The sequence below is a fragment of the Lissotriton vulgaris genome, chromosome 9 (genome assembly GCF_964263255.1).
Source record: "Lissotriton vulgaris chromosome 9, aLisVul1.2, whole genome shotgun sequence".
NCBI lineage: Eukaryota > Metazoa > Chordata > Amphibia > Caudata > Salamandridae > Lissotriton > Lissotriton vulgaris.
This window is the reverse complement of record NC_141697.1, coordinates 25,897,420-25,912,616: the sequence shown is the minus strand read 5'-3', so window position 1 is coordinate 25,912,616 and position 15,197 is coordinate 25,897,420.

Sequence of the window (15,197 nt, the reverse complement as noted above, 5' to 3'; positions counted from 1 at the left end):
ACCAGTTAGCGACTGAAAGCAGTCGCTAACATCGCTATCGCCTATTAGCAAGGCGGGCGTAGTGATGGAAATATTCGTGCTAAGCGCGAATATCTCCAAATACTAACACCTGTCCTGACCAGTTCTTAGCCATGTTATCCAATGGGAGGTGGATAACATGGCTAAGAGCATTTCATCGCTAATGCGTGAATATCGCTGTATTCTCAGCGATATTCACGCATTTCACCGCTATTGCTGGATATTTTAGCACAATGGAGAAAAACGTTGCTAATAGCAAGTTTTCTCCGCTAACATTTCCAGCGATAGGCAGCGATAAAATAATCGTCGCTAAGCCTATTTAGCGATAAATATTGCTACTTGTTGGTAATATTCCCCTTTGTAACTAAAAAGAACAGGGAGTTGGATGGGAAAGAAGGAGGGGGCATATTAACAAGGGCTTTATCGCTAGTTTTATCTCTGCTTTTTTGGCATTTAAAAGCCAAAAAAGCAGAGATAAAACTAGCGCCCTATCAGCAACAGGGTGCTAACACGCAAATTTGCATGTTAGCACCCTTTTACTCTACGCTTCCCCTTGTATCTCTAATGAGATGCAAAGGGGGCGTTCCAGAGAAAAATAATAGGAGAAATGTTGTTAAGCGACATTTCTCCTATTATCAAGGATATCGCTAACCCTGTTAGCGATAAAAAAAAGCAGCGCTAACCACAGTTAACGCTGCTTTTTAACGTCTTGTATTTTTCTAACTGGGCCATGATATCCTATGTAAGGTGGATATCATGGCTAAGTATGTCTATCCCTATCAGCAAGCTATCGCCAAACCTTGTGGGATTATCGCTGAATTTCCAGCGATAATCTCACAATTGGCAGCTTGCGCTCTGAATTTTATCGCTTTGGAGATGAGCATTGCTGATAGCACGCTATCTCCGCGATAAAATTCAGAGTTGGCCGGCGATAATTATCCTAACGCTAAGTGCACTTAGCGACAATTATCGCCTGGCCTTTTTAATATTCCCCGAGATTGGTTAAGAGTTAAAAGGCCTTTCAGAGGAAGGGTTCTCGGATTTCTACATGTAAGAAAGTTGTCAAAGTGAGCAAATATTCAGTAATTTTGAATGATCGAAAATGTATGAATAATAATAAATTGTTGATTGTTCAGGAAGAACACGAGTCAAGGGGATCTAAGAAGAAGTTAATCCAAGTAGGTGATCTAGAGCATCATGTCTTCTGCTGAAATTCCATGACTGGGTATTCAATTTCAAAAATCTTTATTCGGATTTCAAAAATCCATAAAAGCACACTTTAAAAAACAATTTGACATTTACAATTACAACTACAAAGGTACAATAGACACTATAAAATACATTATTAGGGCATTTACTAAGTCACGCATTTCAAAAGTGCAAGAGAGGAACAATAATCATTAATAATTCAAGGGTTTTCCATACTTCTACGTACATTAAAAATGACTTTTAAAAAACAACTTGTCCTAAATATAAGTTCATCGTCCTCCAATTTTAAAAGCATCAAATAAGACTGATTCAGGGAAATGGGTCTACGTTTTTTAAAATATGGTGCTAGGAACCATTTAATGTATTTCTTATAAAACTTGCACATAAAGAAGAAATGTAGATCATTTTGTTTGCTTGTTCCGTCACAAGGACACAGAATCTTGTCATCTACGGTGTGTCCCAGAGGAAAACAAAGTAAAAATTTTACCGTTCCTGCTTTCATTCTAAACAATAGAGATCTTTCCCAGTAGCACATTGGTAGTGTCAAATACAACGGAAATTGCTGGGTTAATAAGCCATTGTTAATATAGGACACAACAGTTTGTTTCTTCATCTCTTCTGACAATCTTTTTTCCCTGTAATTGGCATACAGTTCAAGTTGGACTACTTTTTTGTCAGTCCTCTGTATTTGAGATGGATTCTCAAAGAGGTTGCCCCTGTCTATGCTAGACAGACTCTCTTGTACGCCACGGAACCATGGGATCTTATTCCATTTATCACAAGCTAAACATTCCCTCAAAATATCATGTGTTAGGCTAGCATATTCATTTACCCAGATGGCTAACCAAAATAGTGCAGGCCTGGCTGCGATAAAGTCACTAATATATGGTGCATTCAGCTCTGAGTGACAGATAAACCCTGATGATGAGATGGGAGCACCCAGTAGCTTCCTACAGAGCCGATTTTCTTCTCTTTGTATTGAGGGGGTTTTTACCGACCCCCAAATTTCGGCACCGTAGGTTGCCACTGGGATGCATTGGAGCCTATAAATCTTTAAAATTGCTTTAGTTGCTCCCACTTTCCTCGGTTTGGGAAGAGATAAAATTGAGTTTATGGCCTTTGAGAACTTGCCTGTGGCGTGGGCGATGTGCCCACTCCACAGGCCGTTCGCAGCAAAGACCATACCTAAATATGGGAAAGTTTTAGTTAGGAGTAACTTATCAGCTCCTATCGTAATGGAGTTTAATTGCTTAGCACCCGGCCCGCAGGACATGATAAATGATTTTTTTAAATTTACTTTTAAATCCAAATTCCCCATATATGATGCAAAATCCCTGACTAGTGCCCGTAGGGCATTAGGTGTTAATCCCATAAGCACAGCGTCATCCGCGTATAGAAGACACGGTAGTTGGCAACCTTTAATTTTAGGGACATCTTGGGTGACCTTTTTTAGGGAGTCTCTGGGTATTATGACGACATACATATTAATGCAAGAATCGCATTGTAAAAACATGGCTATAAGTTCAATTTGTTATACACAGTTAAATTCTCTCTGTATTATGTTATTATTTTATGTATTTTTTTTGTTTTGTTTTTGTGTACAGGGATGGGTTGTTTTTTGTTCATGAAATTACTACATGTGCTTATTTAATTAGAATTCAATTATTTGGTATTCAGGTATTTAATTTGAGGGGCAGTTGCTGTGGTCCTGCTCTCCCTGCTAGTCGACGTGTACAATGCTTTTTTGATTAAAAGTACATTGCTTATCATATTTTCTTGTCCTGACATCTTTTCACCTGCAGCCTTGTCCCCGCTGAGGAAATCTGAGCTCCAGAAATGTTTTCTGGTTTGACTGTAGGAAGATTCACCGGACCCGGGTGCTGCCTGTATCTGATCGCCATCAATGGCTGGTTGAACCTAAAGCCTGGTCTTTTCCGGTTCTGAGCTTCACCCAGACCTCGGGCTTCGGCTCCCCATCATCGACGAGCCCCACTTCGGTCACAGCCTGATATCTTGCTGAAAACTTTTTTCTCCATAATAGTTTCTAATTGTGAAAGTAACTTTCTGACCAGGACGCACCTGACCCTTACATCTGACACTTACACCATCACGGTCAGCCTTAAACCTTCCTCCAGTCCCGGTCAAGCCCAACCAGATGACCACGGTTGGAGCTTAATACTTTTTGCGGATGCTTTGAACCTTTAATTTTAAAAATTAATAACTCTATTTCTACTTATTGTGTTTTGATTGTTTTGCTGGCGTTTTCCTAAATTGGAATGTTCTGTATTTCTGTGAATTGTGTGGGTTTTTCTTTTGTTGTGTTTTGACTTTAGTTCTATTTGAGTGCTGCATAAAACTTTACACATTGCCTCTAAGTTAAGTCTCCCTGCTCTGTACCATGGCTACTGGGGGTTGAGCTCAGGTTAATTCAGTAACTTTGTGGTTCACCCTGACAAAGATTGTGGTCATTGCTTACAGTCTTCCCATGTTTTCAACCCCATGCCTCATCGCTGTCTAACATGTTCTGTTTGTTGTCTGCCAAGCTCTGGAACCCTTTGCCACTGTCCATTTGTGCCATGGACAACGACATGACCTTTCGTAGGGCCATCAAACTCCTCTTTTCCCTTCACTCTAGTGCCTTCTTCTGTTCACCAGCCTTCGTGTTTTGCTTCAGCGCTGGGACGTCTCTCTGCTGAAGCAGCTGTGCGTTACACAAAACATGCTAATATAACATAACATGTTGGATTTGAAATGTAATTCCTGTAATGAGTGTGATTACCGTGCTCTATTTCTACGTCTGAACCCTTGTTCTTTTTAAGTTAGTATGCATGGTGCCATCTTTATCGGCGCCATGTTGCTTCATAACCAAGATCCTCCACGCACGGGCAAGCCCCTTTGATAACCTCCTTCCCTGCACCTGGCTACTCAATCCGGTCCCAGGCACTAACCGACCCCTGCGGACATAGTTTATTACCCACACACGGCAGGCTTGTTTCACCAACAAAGGGGCCTGATTTAATCAATGACACGAACCCTTAGATCTGACCGATCCCACGTGTTTTAGATCCTGTCGGAATGTCCAGCTGCGAGATAGCGATCATCTGTTAGATCTGGGTGGGGGACGATTGCTGCTGGGTTTGTGTGAGAACTAGCTTAAGGCGGGGATTCCAAGAATGTTTAACCATGCAATAAACTGATGCAAATGTGTATAAAAGCCCGAACCACAGAGATGCAGTTAGAGCACCTCCTGACGATATCCCGGTGTCTGATGTGCTGTGTTCTCCTCTGGAGTAATAAACCTGCTTCTTGCCTTCCAGTTCCCAGCGCCTGCCTCGTTATTTCGATAGATAATCATAAGGTGAATTAAAGGTGTTTTGCGCCGGGCGGCATTGGTGGTCTTAGGAGATTCGCTGCTTTTCATCAATTGGCGCCCAACGTAGGGCCCATCAGCTACACGTGGGTCCGGTAGAGAGGTCCTAAGGACGCAGTGAACGACTAAATGATTGGAGTGCACCTGACTGAAAGAGACCCTCGTCTGGCTGCCGATCAACTGAACTTCACCGGTTCCGAACGGACCTCTCTCGAGTGACCTGCGATCCGGACTGGAACCTTACAGGAACGCCACACTGATTGTTGGAGTAAGAGGACAAACGTGCACTGGAAGGGGAATACAAAGACCTGTCCATACCGTCCGGGTAAGGTCGTGAAAAATCAACTTTTGCTTATTTGAGTGATTGATTGTTTGAATAGTTTGATCGAATACTAGTATTCCCCCTTTTGAAGTTAGTTGAGACATTCCCTGCTTGCAAACAACAGAGAAAAGGAATATCTCTCTCTCTTTGCAGACAGTGAAGGACGGGTAGTGTGGGCTTTTTGCCTAAATTGATTGATTGAGATATTCATTTTGACCGTTAAATACGTCATGCCTATCTTCTCTAGATTGTTTGGTAATTGTTTTGGACCGGACCGTTTATTAGAGGTCAGTCATCCGGCACTGCCGGAAGGCACCCCTAATAAGTACATGTATGTAAAATATGGATTAGCGACTGTAGCTTATAGTGAACTATGGCATAAATACACTAGGAAGGACCGGGAAAATCAGTGGCCACTGACGGGATCTTTCGACCCCGATAAAATAGAAACGCTAGAAATAGCTCTTCGCAAAAAGAAAATTACGCCAGCGATGCTTGACAGTTTTGGTTTGTAGCAGAAAGAAGTATCCCAAAGAAAGAAAAGAAACGAAGCTACATTAGATAAGGAGATGCGAAAAGCAGCCCACCAAGCTTGTAAAAAGTTAGAAGAAGATATAAAAGAAAGAGAAACTGATAGAAAGACACCGAGTCAAAGATTTCCGGTCAATACCCTGTTAGAACACCCTCGACTCTTTACCCCGAGGTACCAACGAAACAAAAAGTAGATGACGATTTGTTATTAGGCCCTCCGATCATCTACATGCCACCTCCTTATTCCCCCACTCATCCTTTAGTACAACATCAGAAATCCCAAAGCATACTTGAAGGCAGCCCTATTGCCTTGGTCCCCATAGCCTCTGCACCGACCAAGTCTCTTGCGCCTAATGCCTCGTCAAAAGACACGTCAGTAGGAGCTGAATCAAAAGAGAAAGGGTTGCTGAGGATCCCACGATTAAGTAAAAACGAGCGAGCAGGTATCGATAAAATAGTTAAAACGCTCGTGGATAGGAAAGAAACCGAAGAGTATATAACCGACATATGCAACTCCTATGTCGAAAACCACAAACAACACTTCATTGTACGTCTCTGTTATCACACTCTCACTGCTTACGAAGAAAAGTACAAGGATGTAGGGCCTGAACGACTGATGGCTCTTTATAGGAAGGTAGATACGGGAGATGAAAATTATTGTGATGTGACGGAACTCTTATTGTACACACTAGAGGTATTCCGCCATCTCATAGAACAACGACGGGCAGTGAAGGATAAAACAACTATAATGACAGGGCCCCCAATAGAAAAACTGGATAATATGATGCCAATAAAATAAGCTGCCCCTTATTGGGTCCCCCCTAGAGGACAAGGGAACAATTATGACATAAACCACCAGGTTGCTAAAGGAAGGGTGGTCTACAATTGGGTATATCAGCAATGGGACAGGCAGGACATTCTAAGGTTCCGTAAATCTTTGCCGGATTTACGTAAGAATCCCACGGCGTTTTACACAGAATTAGGCACTGTTCTGGGATCAGCTATCATGACAATCGCCGATATCGACTTATTCTTTGGGCTATGTCTGCCAGCGGATGTGTGGAAACAAATTAGGAAAATAGACCACACTGAGCTGCTCGGACATACCTGGGAGCAACTCGGTGTTTTGGACAAACAGCGAAACCATGGTCAGAAACCGGTAAAAGCTATATTAGACCTCCCCGACAAGATACTACAGAAAGTAAAAACTATAAACCCGGAGAAAAAGATGAACTGGTCCGTTGTAACCGCGTTCCGCCAGAAACCACAAGAGGATGTCTCTGAGTATTTCTCCAGATTCGAAACAGTGTTCTCCGATTACAGCGAACAAGACATGTCCACCACAACCGGACACCACTTGTTTGTGCAGAATTATGTTAAGGGACTGTTACCGGAAGTATTGCAAAAACTACAGACCAGCGAAAGCAGCTGGGCAACTCTAAACCAGCGGCCATCCTCCAGATGGCCCAGTACTATAAACACCAGAAAAATGAAGGTGATAGGGCTACAGAGAAGAAGAAGAAAGACTTGAAGGAAAGGGTAGTGATAGCACAGCTTCAAGGGGTGAATACAGGAAGGGAACAATATAAGAGAGGATACCAACAGAATACCCCTAGGGCACAGCTACACAGAAGTAGTTCATCGACGCAATATATAGTATGTCAAGACTTAGGACAGGATCAATGTGCATTTTGTAAGGAGCACGGACACTGGAAATCCCAATGCCCGATTCTGTTAGGAAACGGTAGGGGCAGAGGAGCGAGGGAAATAGTACGCGGACAGAAAGGAAGAGGACAAGGGAGAGGGTACACGCATGAGGGTAGCGAGGAAAGGCCAGGAAGAACGAACACGTTTGACCATCCCAGACAGAACCAGTACCAACAGTCAGATTACGACAACATGTATGACTTTGCATAGGACAGCTAAGGGCAAGGGAGGGATCCAGTCGAGCTCTATGTTGATCAGCAAGGCCCTTATGTTACCGCAAAGGTACTAGGCACAGAGTCGCCATTTTTGGTACACATAGGAGCAACAGGTAGTGCACTATCCAAACGACTGATTCCAAGGGCACCCTTGTCTGGCTCACATGTAACTTCAATAGGATTTGACGGTACGCCCTCCACCAACCCTTTGTCCAGACCGATCCCTTTCAATCTTGAAAACAATATTATCGATATGACATTCCTCCTCTCATCCAACACCCCAGACGCCATTATGGGCCTCGATCTATTGAAGCATTTTCGTGCAACTATCAGATGTTCACCGGACAGTGTACGGGTCATCTTACATTACAACCACCAACACCCGAGAGATAATCCATCCCAACACATGTATCCCATTTCTGAGACAGACACGTCCCTACTAGACACTTTACTATCACATCTGTGGGATAGGGCTGATTCAGACGTAGGACAAATGATGATTGACCCAATACACGTGACAATACGACAAGATGCAACCTTACCGAAAATATCCCAGTACAAGATATCGCCAGAGGGCGAGAAAGCACTGACCGAAATCATACACTCACTGGTAGAGGCAGGGGTGGTAGAAGAGGTAGTGAGCAATGTTTGTAACAGTCCTATTTTACCGATCACAAAGAGACAGGGAGAGGGGGTGCGAAGGCCTACCGCTTTATCAGTGACCTGCGGGAGATAAACAAAATAGTAGTGCCACAGTACCCAGTAGTTTCTGACATTACCAACATCCTGACCCTAATTCCGTCCACTGCCACCACTTTCACCGTTATTGACCTCAAAAACGCCTTCTTCTCCATACCTATTCACCAAGACAGCCGCAACCTTTTTGGATTTACCCTAAGATCCTGCTCATATAGATTTTGTCGAGCACCCCAGGGGTACACAGAGAGCCCGAGCATCTATAGCGAGGCGCTCAAAAGACAGTTGGATGCTATACAATTACCAGAAGGGGTGGCGTTGATACAATATGTAGACTATATCCTTTTAGCAGCAGACACCACTCTACTAACTGTCACAGCCACCATCCAAATCCTACGCTTCCTTGCAGAAAATGGTCACAAAGTTTCTCGTTAGAAATTACAGTTCTGCAAACCACAGGTAACATATTTAGGTCACCTCTTATCGAAAGAAAGGAGGAAACTCACACCCGACAGGATCCAGACAATTCTAGACACTCCTGTTCCCAAGAATCAAAAGCAGGTCCGCTCTTTGATAGGCCTCACCTCATTCTGCCGACAGTGGTTGCCGAACTTTAGCCTCGTTGTCAAACCCCTTCTCTCCCTCCTAGCCAAAGACATCGCCTCACCTCTCCCCTGGACACCCGAATGCCAGTCAGCATTCAAAGAATTGCAGATGCCCTTTGTTCGGCACATGTTCTAGGGACCCCGGACTACTCCAAACCATTCTTCCGCTACACTCATGAAAGGGAGGATGTGCATTGTCCGTTTTAACGCCGTCAATTGGTCACAAGCATCGCTCTTGTGCATATTTCTCTGCCACCCTCAACCCAGTAGCTAGAGCGGTGCCAGCGTGCTTGCGCGCTGTGGCAGCAGTATCCATACGCCAGAGCGAAGGAATAGTGCTCTCCAACCCAATCACTGTACTAGTGCCTCATGCAGTTGACACACTACTCAACCAGACCAAAACCCAACACTTGACTAGCGCACGACTGACAGGATACGAGTTGACCCTGCTGGCACCACATATCACTCTGAAGCGATGCACCACTCTCAATCCAGCCACATTGTTACCCCTACCCGAAAATGACCCTAGTGTGACTCCACTGCACGATTGTGTAACACTCACTGACGAACAAACAAAAAGTAGAGTAGATCTCAGAAACACTGCCTTTTCCGAGCCAGATGGGGAACTATGGGTAGATGGCTCGTGCATCAAACTTCCCGATGGCACCACCTCAGCTGCATATGCCGAAACCACAGCCCGAACCATCCTAGAAACAGCCCGCATTGCCCAATGATCTGCCCAAGCAGCAGAACTCATTGCCCTTACATGAGCGTGCATTTTAGCAGCTGGCACGACAGTAAACATCTACACCGACAGCCAATACGCCCTCTGGTGGTTCACCATTTTGGGCTCCTGTGGAGAGAAAGAGGGTTCCTGACTTCGCACGGCACACCCATCCTACATGGAGATCCAGTCTCCGCCTTGAAAGAAGCAGTCCTCCTCCCCAAGCAGCAAGCAGAAATTAAACGCCAAGCACACAGAAAGTGACTGATCTCATTGGACAGGGAAATGCACTAGCCGACGTTACTGCCCGAGCCACAGCCAAAGACAGAACCACCACATGAATGTACGTGACCAAGTCACAAGCTGAACAATGGACTGACGCTAGAACAACTGTAAGGGACATACAGACGACAGGCACACAAGACGAACTGACCGAGTGGGAAAGGGTGGGACTAAAGGACGAGGAAGTTTGCTGGAGAACTAAAGATGGAAACAAATGGTTGCTACCAAATGCCTATCTGATCCCCATATTGATCATGGCACATTTACCAGCACACATAGGATCTGCCCCCATGACCGAACTAATCACCAGGGTATGGCACAATGGCAAGATAATAGAATCAGCAAAACACCTAGTGCAACAATGCATAGTATGCCTGCAACACAACCCAGGGAAAGGAACTGTAGTACCACGTGGAGGGTTTGGAGTCCCTGACCACCCCTTCGAAGTCCTCCAAATGGATTACATCCAACTAGAGAGGTGCCATGGTCTAAAATATGTGCTAGTGATTGTGTGCGCTTTTAGCAAATGGGTGGAGGCCTACCCCACCTGCGACAACACCGCCTTAGCTACTTCAAAGGTATTACTGAAGGAGTTCTTCCCCGATATGGCCTTTGTAGAATTTTATGGAGCGACAATGACCCACACTTCATAGCAGCGGTCATACAGAACATACTGAAGGGGTTGGGGGTAAAGCAAAAATTCCATGCCGTTTTCCACCCCCAGTCAGCGGGCCTAGTAGAGAGACACAACGCCACACTAAATTGAAACTAGCAAAGATAGTCGCCACGACCGGGTTGAAATTGCCCGATGCCCTCCCACTGGCATTGCTATCAATGCGTTCCACCCCAACCAAACACCGACTGACCCCATATGAAGTAGTCTTCGGCAGGCCTATGATTATTTGGGGGGCACCAAAACGAACCTCCAATAATGATGTCCCGCACATACTAATGTCCGACTATTTGTATAAATTCACGAACAAACTAACACTTATCCACCAACAGGTGCAGCAAGCCATACCAGACGTATCCAGGGGTCCAGGACATGATATCAAGCCTGGAGATTTCGTGTTGACAAGAAATTTTCAGAGGACGAAGAGTCTGGAGCCCAGGTGGACGAGCCCCTGGCAAGTCTTGATCACCACCCGAACTGCCCTTCGAGTGGAAAGAAAAATAAACTGGCTACACGCACATCATTGCAAGAAGATATCCCCAACGCACGAAGGAGTGGACGCACAAGAAAAACTGCTGATCAAAGATCGACCAACCCTGAGTTGCTACCCAGAAACAGAGACACTTGAACTGGCAGAGTTTCCCGACCCCACAGTACCATCCAAGAAAGGGTACAACTTGAGATCGATGGAAGGAGGGTGCTCCGACAAGCAGACCACTAACTGAGTCAAAAGTCTCAGATCAGTAGCTAACACTGTAAATGCTACCAGGAGAAACGCTAGACAAAAGTATATGGTCCTGCCAGTCATCGAGCCTCTTGAAGATGATGGAAGAACTCGGATGACCGAAGAACTACTGCAAAGACTCCAAAATTGCCAAGTTACACAGCACAAAGACAATCGCACTTGTGGCAGCATCTCTCACCTGCCTCTTGCTAATGGTCACAGTTTGGATCGTTGAAGAGAGTGCTCCCGCTTACAGGACAATGTCACCCACTATGCAACCCACCACCAAGAAAGAACACTATCTGGTGTCACTATCACCATGTCTCCGAGAACGACGCAAAGAATTCTGGAATAATTATTTTGTACAGCTATTGCACCAGCACAATCTTGCCGCAAATGCCACCAACTGTTGGGTCTGTGGGTTGCTACCTCATGCCACTGAACATTCCATTCCTTTCATCCCTTCACCCTTCTCTGTTCACGGATCATGCCTCGCCTGATTAATGCTCCTGCAAGAAAGCTACAAAGACAATGCCACCTCTAATGAGACAATAAAACAGTTCTACAATGAATTCTGGCTAAACAAAACAGGAAAAACGACTGCTCCCTTTTGCCCTCACACCTCCAATGTGACCTTCCTAATGGACATTACCTCCAAACAGCGAGTAGAAATGCAAGTGTTCAACAACCCAGCCAGACCAACCTTTTCTTATCTGATGAAAAGAACCGCTGCAACTCTGACAGTGGCCCTATCGGTGGTAAACGTCTCCAGCCTTGTCTGCATTGAAGGCCATGGGACAAAGATCATGGGTCACAGCACATGTCAAATAACAAGAACTCTGAACACTGCTGACCCCCCTACATTTTTTGCATCACCCAACATGTACTTCATCTGTGGTACAAAAGCCTACACCTGGCTCCCAAAAGGCTGGGGGGGGGGGCATGTGCTACATTGCCTTTGTTCTGCCTCCAACCTACACAACACCTGCAGACCACCACAGAGAAAGGCGTTCCAAAGAGACAGACCAAGCGGACTCTGCTGCATCACAATTCCTCGATGCAGCAAAAAGACTTGTCCCGCTATGGGGTCCGATGGCAAACAGCCGAGCCATCAGGCACCTATCACAAGCAGTTGAAACAGCCTTGAACATCACAGCTGGCATCCTTGCCAACAACACTGCTGAGCTTCAGGCGGTCCGCCTGGTGGCTTTACAGAACAGGATTGTTCTAGATGTGGTACTAGCGGACCGTGGAGGAGCATGCCGCATCATCGGTGCCAGCTGCTGTACTTATGTCCCTGACAATTCACCTTCAGTTTTCAAAGCAATTGAACATCTCCATCGGCTGGCGTCAGAAATCCATCAGGAATCAGAGACTTGGACACTTGGAAGCTGGTTTTGGGGCACTTTGAAAGAATGGGGCTGGAAAATAATATTGATCATCTTGGTTCCAATATTGGCAATATGTGGCTGTTGTTTGGGGATACATTGTATACCACTTTTGTGTTCTGTTTGCCTGAACTCTTTACACCCTAAGACCATGGACACTAAACTTACGAAAATGCGAGTAAGGAACGATAAAGAGATACAGGACATCATGGAAATTGAAATAGACTGTCAAGCTGGCTAAGTTATGTTCAGAGGGAGGACTGTAGAATGTAAAACAGAAAACGTGAATATTGCCTGCGCCATCTTGTTTAGCGAGGGCCTTTACATGCGCGTAAGCTGCATCCATTTTGGACATCTCGGCCATTTCGTGCTCTGCTGGTCACCTATGTGTCACCCTGACCTCGCTATCATCCCCCAGCGCTCTGACTAAGCCTGAACAAATGTACTGGGGTTGTAAAACCTTGTCATCATGACAAAGCCCTTGAGTCACTTCCCGCGCCAAACCCGTTTGTCCTTTCATCCTCCATGCACGGGCAAGCCCCTTTGATAACCTCCTTCCCTGCACCTGGCCACTCAATCCGGTCCCAGGCACTAACCGACCCCTGCGGACATAGTTTATTACCCACACACGGCAGGGTTTGTTTCACCAACAAAGGGGCCTGACTTAATCAATGACACGAACCCTTAGATCTGACCGATCCCACATGTTTTTAGATCCTGCAGGAATGTCCAGCTGCAAGATAGCGATCATCTGTTACATCTGGGTGGGGGACGATTGCTGCTGGGTTTGTGTGAGAACCAGCTCGAGGCGGGGATTCCAAGGATGTTTAACCATGCAATAAACTGATGCCAGGAATGTTTAACCATGTAATAAAGTGATGAACCTGCGTTTATAAGGCCGAGCCACAGAGATGCAGTTAGACCACCTCCTGACGATATCCCGGTGTCTGATGTGATGTGTTCTCCTCCGGAGTAATAAACCTGCTTCTTGCCTTCCTGTTGCCAGCGCCTGCCTCGTTATTTTGATAGATAATCATAAGGTGAATTAAAGGTGTTTTGCGCCGGGCGGCATTGGTGGTCTTAGGAGATTCGCTGCTTTTCATCAGGGAGACCTGATCCCCTCGGCAGTCCTCTTAGAAGACTGATCAGATTGGGCTCAGCTGAAGTGTATGGACAGCAAACTAACTGGTTTGTATTCTCTACTGTCTGACGGACTCTTCATTTTTGGGAAGGTGTATAGGTGGTCGTGAGTGACCTGTTTCGGGCCACTTCCTTCAATATCCCATCTCTGCCCCCTTTTGTCTGCACCCCCTCGCTCCTTCCTGTGCCCTCTCACCCTAGCTGCCTGTGCTTCAGATCTTGCCACCACCATCACGTGCTGTCCACCCCATGTTCTCGCCCCTGCCCCCTTTCCATCCAGCTTCCCATCTCTGCCCTCCTCTCTCAGTGCCACTCTCTCCTTCTTGTACTCGCTCTCACTAGGTGCCTGAGGTTTTCAGTGTGTCTGTGCTTTAGGTCTTACCACTGCCTCCATGTGCTGTCCACCCCATGTTCTAGCCATGTTCTACCCCCTGCCCACTTAGCATCCAACTTCCCATGTCTGTCCTCCTATGCCTGTGCCCCTCTCGCCTTCCTGTGCTCTCCCCCTCTCGGTACCTGCTCTCTCCCCGACCCCTGCTCTCTCCCCGCCCCCCGCCCCTTCTCCATCTTTCATGCCATCTCTGCCCTCCTTTACCCCCCCAACCCCCCAACCCCCCATCTGCCCATGCGGCCCCAGCCCCTGGCGCTCTGTCCGTCAGACATCGCCACTCTGCCCCTCTGACTGAGCCCCCATTCCATGCCACCCTCTCTCTCAGTGCTCCGGGCTGTGCTCCCAACCCCCTGCTCCTCTCCCGCCATGTGCTAACACCCCCCCCCCCCCTCGGTTTCCTGCCACTCACACCATAGCTCCTCCTCCGATGCCGGTGGCCCCGCCCTCCTCCCGCGTGTGTCACCGGGTGCACTTCCTGCTGCCAGTCACTAGGGGGCAGCAGGGGGTCCGCGGCTGAAATGTGAACATTTGTAGATGAGGAAAGGAGGGAAAGGGAGCGGGGGCCCTGACTGCAACTTCACTGTGTGCGCCCCTCACTGCAACGCCCCCACCCCCCTCCGCCAGTCTTCCAGCCCCCTCTGAGGAGTGCACCGGAGGAGACCCCAACCCTCCCTGCAGCAGGGACCCCCACGCTTGGCCCACCCTGCGGCGTGCAGCAGACAAGCCGCTGTCCCTGGAGAGGGGAGCAGAGACCCCCCTCCCTGCAGAAGAGACCCCCCGCCTGTCTGTGCATCAGCAGCAGAGACCCCCGCCTGTCTGTGCATCAGCAGCAGAGACCCCGCAGAGACCCCCGCCTGTCTGTGCAACAGGAGAGCAGAAGAGCACCTGTCTCTGCAGAGGAGCAGGAGGCGCCAGCAGCCTGACTGTGCTGCACGACACGAGTAAGCACCGTGCCTGCAGAGGAGCAGGAGAGCCCAGCCTGCCTGTGCCGCCGCCGTGCCTGCAGAGGGCAGCAGGAGAGCCCAGCCTGCCTGTGCCGCCGCCGTGCCTGCAGAGGGCAGCAGGAGAGCCCAGCCTGCCTGTGCCGCCGCCGTGCCTGCAGAAGGCAGCAGGAGAGCCCAGCCTGCCTGTGCCGCCACCGTGCCTGCAGAGGGTAACAGGGGACGCTGCCTGCGCAGAAGGAGGAGAGACCCCACCGTGCC